This window comes from Neopsephotus bourkii, unplaced genomic scaffold, assembly GCF_033783945.1.
Source record: "Neopsephotus bourkii isolate Nb327-2 ecotype Australia unplaced genomic scaffold, CSIRO-AGI_Nbou_v1 NB_1183, whole genome shotgun sequence".
NCBI lineage: Eukaryota > Metazoa > Chordata > Aves > Psittaciformes > Psittacidae > Neopsephotus > Neopsephotus bourkii.
The window spans coordinates 1,455,867-1,463,406 of NW_026901668.1; positions in this window are offsets into that span (position 1 = coordinate 1,455,867).

Below are 7,540 nucleotides of genomic sequence, written 5' to 3' on the forward strand. Positions count from 1 at the left end.
GAAAAAGGGGCAGGACCATGACACTTGCAGTTTGGGATTTTGATCTAAGCAGTGCTATACCAACTGATACACTGTACTGATGTAGCTTTATCACACTGTATTTAGTATATGATGGGTGGATTTAAGGGGCAGGAGAACAGCTAATTATAGAATCAGAGAATCAGCTAGGTTGGAAAAGACCTTTAAGATCATTAAGTCCAACCTTTAACCCAGGACTGCCAAGTCCACCACTAAACCATGACACTAAGGGCATCATCATTTCAAACACTGCCTTGCCCCATCCTTCACGGGCAGCAAGAAGAGGCCCTGCCTCTCAGAAACTTTCTTCCCAGAGTAGCACACAACATGGGTGACACTCGCTGTTTCAGTGATAACTGTTATGCATTAGTACAGCTAAAACTGGTGTCTTCCTATGTGAAAGCAGCTTTATAAGTGGGATAAAGCCTGTTTCACTCCCACCATTATCAAGGTGAGCATCTCTGAATGAGATAACTATGAATTTTTCAACCCAATTGCTGTTCCTAATCTTTCAAAACCAAAACCTTTTCTGAGAATATGTAACTTGCTAAATTACTTTTTTCCACCAGAAGAGTTTCTAAGCTCTGTGATGGTTTCCTAGTCAAAACCAGAGAAAGCACACCAGGGGATGATCATGCTGAGACAGAGTGGGAACCAGCACTGCAGGCTTTTATTCTAGGAGAAGTTAAAAAGCAAACAGGAAAACAAGAGCATTTCAGCTTAGTATAGAAAAATACTTTTGAAGATTTTCAGATGAAGCAAGCATTTTCTGAAAAGGAAACGAGAAAAGGCTTGCAGCCCTGATCACTGAACTGAGGGTTAAACAGGAGAAAACTCAGGCAAGTGAAAAATTACAGGCATGATCCGTAAAATATTCTGACAGCCGGGCACAAAGTAAGCCTCGCTACTCAAAGTCCAAGAGGAAAGTCCAACTGTGCAACCAGAGCTGCTCAAATCACCTGGCAGGGATGATTCAGTAACCAAGTTTTCCCACAGAGAAAACAGGCGTGCAGCACCCACTCATACTCATTTCTGCTTGTGCTGCTGAAGTGCAGCTGACCCACATGTGGCCTCTGATCTAACACTTCTTCAAAAGTAAGCTTTAAAAATATTACAGTTTTCAAGTTATACCATACTAGTGAACCACCAAAGCAATGGACAGAGGGAACTGCCGAGTATGAAAACCAATCATTGCTAAAAACTTCAATTAACTTAGAGCAATGGAGGGCGCCTTAAATGCCAGGGGTTACAGATTTTAAACTCAAGCAAACAAGATTGTTCGTAACTCCTTAATAACTACCACAACTTTATAGCCTATGATCTCATATTAAATGATCTCATAACATCATATTAAAACAACATCATCTCAGTTTAAGCTGTGTTAATCCAACCTACTGTAAACTGCTCTCAGTGATCATCAGTAGAAACAAGTACCATCTGTGCAGCTGAGCACCACACAAGGTACTCCCTTTTCTGCCAGGTTCACCTACGGAAGTTTCTGCTTGTATATCCATATTCACATGCAAGTAAATTCAAAATTGATACTTTCCAAGTTTGCAGAAGCATGAAAACTACAAACCAAGATGTGCTCTGTAAAGTGAAAGCTATTGTGTCAGAGCAATTCTTTTGTGCATGGAAGTCTCACTGATCTCTAACAATAAGCATGTTTACATGTATTTAAAGTGCATGTAGATTAGATCTGGCATAGTTTTTAAAAACCCTGGTTAAAAAGAACCTGTTTGAAACCAATTGTCCTCTTATTAATAGTGTTTTAAGGTTTTGTAAAACTTAATTCTTATGAGAGTTGTAATGGGAAGCAAACTGGCCAAAGCCCAGCACTGTAGAATGAAACTGATCCCCCAAAATTGCTTGCTATGGTAGAAGGAATCATCAGTGCTCAATAAACAAAGAGGGCACAAGTTCAGTAAAGCATTATCAGGGCACACTATCCCTGCAGCAAACACTAAGGTCAACAGCTTGGACACTTTCCTAAAAGTATGCGCATTACTCAGATCTCTGCTGAACAGGGATGAGCTGGTCCCCAGTACAGCAATCCACTACAATAGCAAAGTAGCTTTCAGTATGCCTGGTAACACATCTGACAACAGCAAGTGTTGAGTTGCCACCAAATTCTAAGTAAGATCAAATCAGATCCAGGAGGTTATTAAGATAAGGATCAGTGCTCTGTATACATCCATTCATCAGAGCACCGATTTAAGTACAAAAAAATAAAGGCTATATGGAAAAAGTAAAGGAGGAAAAGATATTTGTGTTTCAGATATTTTGTGTGAACACTGAGCAGTTACTGTCTTTATCAATATTATTTTTCTGGAGGTGTTGACTAGCATAAGGAAGAACCTGTAAAGCCAAGCTATTAATTGCTTTTTATTCAAGTCCCATTCTTCAAAACAGTGCTTTCACAATAGCTGCAAGAGGCAAATTTATAATTGTAAACAAGACATTCTCGTTCACATATTCTACATATCCTACTGTAAATTCCTTACGGCAGAGACTATTATTAATGCTAAATATATTAAAATTCATATCAAATGTCAGAAAGGAAAATAATCAGGAAGTTAATTAAAATTGCAACCAACACTGCTTTGGAAAACATTGCAAATACCTCTAAGGAAAATTCAGAGTAAAGAAGAACCTAAAGAAATTGACCAATTGAGCAAAGAAGTTTTCAACTTGGAAATAATACTATATCCAATTTATAATACTATAATACAATTTATAATGAAATAATGGGCTCACTGGAAAATAAAAATAACTATTTGCAAGGGACTCTGGCTTGGTTTTTACCTCTGGCTGAACCACCAAGCTCCTAGGAAGCATACCGCCAGAGCTTAGTTGTTCGCCTAAGGTAACTGAAATCATGATTGGATGTAAGCTCGCATACATCTTTGCCCTGTCTGCTCTGCTAGGCCTTCTCCTCCTGTTTGTTGCTAGCTGACTCCCAAGTCTAGTCTCTACCTCCCACCTGGAGCATTAGGTATGCATGCACTCTGGGGAAACAAATGCCACCACATGAATAACTATAAGGACTTCCACACCTTTAGAGTGGGAATTAAGAGACCTTTGTGCACACAGGAATAATCTACAAAATCACATTTGTGAGAGAAATACAGGCCCACACTGAAACACAGAGCATAGATTCTTCTTACATTGGTACCTTATTAAATATTCTCTGAAGGAAAAAGTCCCTATTACCAGGATAAACTGAAGCAACAATAAACTAAAAAGTCTTCCCTTTTGGCTGACTCAAAATATACCTTTAGTCACAGTTTTCATAACTGGAAATTTTTATGAAATTCGACCATATCTATGTATCAGTTAAGATATGTACATGCTTCAGGCAGGTTTTGAAAGCCTATTCCTATCACTAGGATTCTCATACCTCCAGCTTCTATTAAAGAATTAAGTGCATATCTCATGTTACTGCTGACACTATTAAAAGCAACAGACAAGAGCAGTGATGATCGTAGCATGAACACTCTCCTGCAAACAGTCAGCATGAAAGCTTTGAAGTTCAGTTAACAGGAATCTTCACAGTTGTGGCATCTAGCTAATTAGTTGTGCCTAATTCATTATCTAGAGATAGCAACTTTCTCAAAAATAACAAACATCACTGATTTTTGTTTTCTTTGTTAATTTCAATACAGCTAGAGATTTCAGGGTTTTCACAGCTAGTGAAATTATAAATTGTCTTTGGCCTCAGAAAAAAAAAAAAGTATATTTTAGGAAGATAGCAAGAAGATTCTTTGAAGTAAATTCATTTTCATGCTAAATAATGAAACGATGGTATAAAAATTGTTTAACATTTTTCTTACTTAACAGTACTTTATGAAAAATAAGCCAGGTTGGCAAACCAAGAGCTTGAAGTGCTTTCAACCCACTGAAAACGCTTGGTATGGATAATATACCCATATTATTGGCCATATATTAATATACCCTTAATATTGACAATATAACTCATCCCAGTGGTGAGGGGAATCTCTTTTTTGAAAGACATTAGTTGTCTTTACTACCTTTTCAGTCTTTGTCATCTCTTTACTGAGATGCAATTTCCAACATACTTCTAACACAATTAAACCCCAACAAAACATATGAGAAGGACTAAGACTACTGAATCATTTTATTTACGCTGAACAAACTCCTGGCAACAAAGCGTTATATTACCTTCAGAGAAAGGCAAATTACATAAGCTCAACTTGTGAAATTCTAAAAACCACCTAAAAGTTGCCGTAAGTGATGGACACTAGACAGAGCCTCGAGAGATCAGGGATCTAGTCTGTGAATTTAAGTCACTTTTTCTGTGCTTCAATTGCTCCATTTGTTTATTTCTAGAGATTGTTGATAGTGTAGAAGGTTAAAACTAGAACATACATATGGGAGGCTTGGGAGAGAAAAGGGGAAGTGAGGACTTTGAGGACTTGCCTAGAAAATTCAATCACAGTTCATTAGTAACACGTAAGTAAGTGATCAAACACAAACCAAATGGTACTGGATAGGGTACCACTCACCCATGGTAAAGAAACATTGGAGATTCTTTACTAGTAAGAAGTAAAGATTTTTCAAGAGATGAGCCTAAACACTATGCCACATATTCATTATTGCCATTAACTATAATGCAGAACCTGAAATGAAATGTCCATATTCTTTATTCTGTACACATCTTAATATTACCCTTACTTTACATGCATTTACTGCTCATCCGTTCCACACACCCAAAGAATTTATTTCTAGAACTTCTTCCTATCACTGACATGTTTTTTTGCCATTTATCATCTATAACGTTTTCAGTTCCTGTTCACGTTCTTCTGAGAAATCTGGCTGTGGTACTTTTAGGCTTGTTTTTTTTTCTTCACTCCCCTGCATCACTTGGGCAAGCTTGCATGCTCCTGAAGTGAAATAGATTATGTCAAAAAATCCTCATGTGAAGATGAAAGTTTAGGTTAAAGCACTTCCAGTTTTAATAAAAACATTGCACTAGCTTCCATGTCCAGTTATATTCTGATCTCTATATGAAAAGGGATATATGTATGTTTGGATGGCATCATTATCAATGGAGATGCGACATTGCACACATTCATCAGCCTTATCTGCTTCTGCTTGGGTTTCACACATTTTGGAAAAAGATCAGAAATTGCAAACACATTTGTAGAGTCTCTAAGAAAATATAACATTATAGAAGTCTTCACTGGCAAGGGATGCGTTTGAGAGAAGGCTCTAACCATATTCCTCTAACAAAGAGCTTTATAATTTGTTTTTAGATACTCATAGATTTACGTTAGGAAGATGGTGAAAGCAAAAGTTTGACAATTTAACAATCATAATACAAGAAGCCTGTACTGGCAAGAAACTGTTTTAAGATGCAGACTGTACTCCCCCAAAACGAGTTTATATGAGGATAAAATATATTTCTTCCTTGTGCAGTAACAGTGATTTTCTTGTCATGTACTTTCCATTTACAGCAGTGCTTCTTTATTCCCTTCTGAAGAAATAAGACGAGTTGCACTAAAAACTTCATTGTCAAATATATTTAACAATGCAAAAAATGCTTTGAGGAACACAGTAGAACTCTGTGCTTCATCAACTGCAGCTGAAACACAGAGATCAAGCAACGCCTACATTATGTCTTTAGTTATATCCAGTTCTTCATTTTAATTTGATTTGTATAACTTTCATTTTCCTGTGACGTCCCAGGTTATCCTTTACCAGTGCTACAGATTAATGCACAGCCCTTTCAGCGCTCTCATTTTGAGGATTATAATTCTGATTCAGCGCTTGCAATTCATTTCCAAAGGTTGATATCTGATCCTCCAACTCTGGCACAAGAAGCTCCTGTGCCTGATATTTCTTATTAATCCCTCCTCCTAATTCTCTCATCATGTCAAATGCCACATGAGATGGAACCTTGGAGGATAAATTCACTGCTAACATTCCTGCCTGCTCGTGACTCATCACAAGTTAGCGACTAAGAAACTAATTGAAAAACGCTTCTCTGCAAGTTCTTCCCCTGAAACATTTTGCCTGGTCAACAAAGGATGCTCAAGGGATTTCTGTTTTCTCAACATCATCTTACATGCCAGGAATAAAAGACTGTTGAATAAAAAAGTTCAGGTAAAGCCTATTTTGAGAAAAAAACAAGCAGCACAAAAATTCCTATGAAAGCAAACTCTCATTTCTCAAGCTATCAGAGTTTAATTCTTCTTACATTTCTACATTCTACAGTGCCACCTAGATGTCTCACTTGAGACATGTGTTGCATGAAAACATAGTGGAAAAAACAGCCCATGCTCTTAGAAGTTTTAAATCTATATAGACCCAATACAATAGAAAGTCCTCAGTTTTCTTGCTCTTAGTTTACTCAGTATAGTTGAGGTCCTTTCATGATGAATCTCAAGACCACCACCACCCCTTTTGCACAAGTCAGGAAGCAAACTAACATAAAAAGAAGATGCAAAGATTGCATTAGAAGTGACACTCAAATCAGGAGCAAGGTGAAAGTTAAAACAAAGACCTCACCAATTCCCTATTATCCCTCTTCCCCAAGGATTCTGCTACCTTTGCTCAGAACAAACGAAGCTGCGCTTTGCCAGCGCAAAGCTGATTTATATAGTGCTGTTAACACAAGGCACTATTGAGCAGTGGTGTAACGACGTCAGAATCTGTTCAGCCTGTGCTGTCACACAGCTGTTGCTGTTCTGAACCTCATCCTTCTCTGTTGTCCTGAGCCTTGATATTCATTCAAACTTTTGATAAAATACCAGCACTGAGACATGAGTGATTTGTCATTTTTATATGCTGTAAATGCAGCATAAAAATAAGTTAGACTGATTGAGATTACACTGTTGAGGCAAAACAAAATAGGGATCAAATCCAAACTGACAGCTACATCAATTTTATTAGTTCGAAGAGAAAAATGTATGAAAAAACTCTAATCCAAAACCCAATAAAGCACTTTGCCAAATATGATGTTATCCGAGACTCATCACATTAAAAAAAGTTCCATTAAATCCCCCACTTTCAAGTTCAGCATCAAAAACACTCAGTTTAAATGATATTTCTGTCATTCTTTTCTTAACCCTCATGAAAAATTTACTATACCATGCTTAGAATTACTTGAATAATACATATCTTGTTTTAAATTCAAGTTATTACAGGCGCTTGTAAAATGCTATTTGATTTGATTTTTTCCTCCCACACCTTAAGCAAAATACGTGACAATTTTTTTTTTTTCTCTTGGGTAGCATGTACACGAGCTAACCCGTTCCTGTGGGATTTTCAGTTGCTAGCTAACCCAAAGCTATTTCTTTTAGAATCGCACACAGTGCAATTAATGGACTCAAGGGGCTTCCCCCACACATACCCCAAAGAGTGTGTCTGGACTTTTTTTCATTTGAAAGGGGTTTTGGGGTTTGTTTTTTGGTTGGTTGGTTTTGTTTTCTTTCTATTTTTTTTTTTGGGGGGAGGGGGTGGTTTTGGGGTATTTTATTTAATATTTTATTTTATTTTT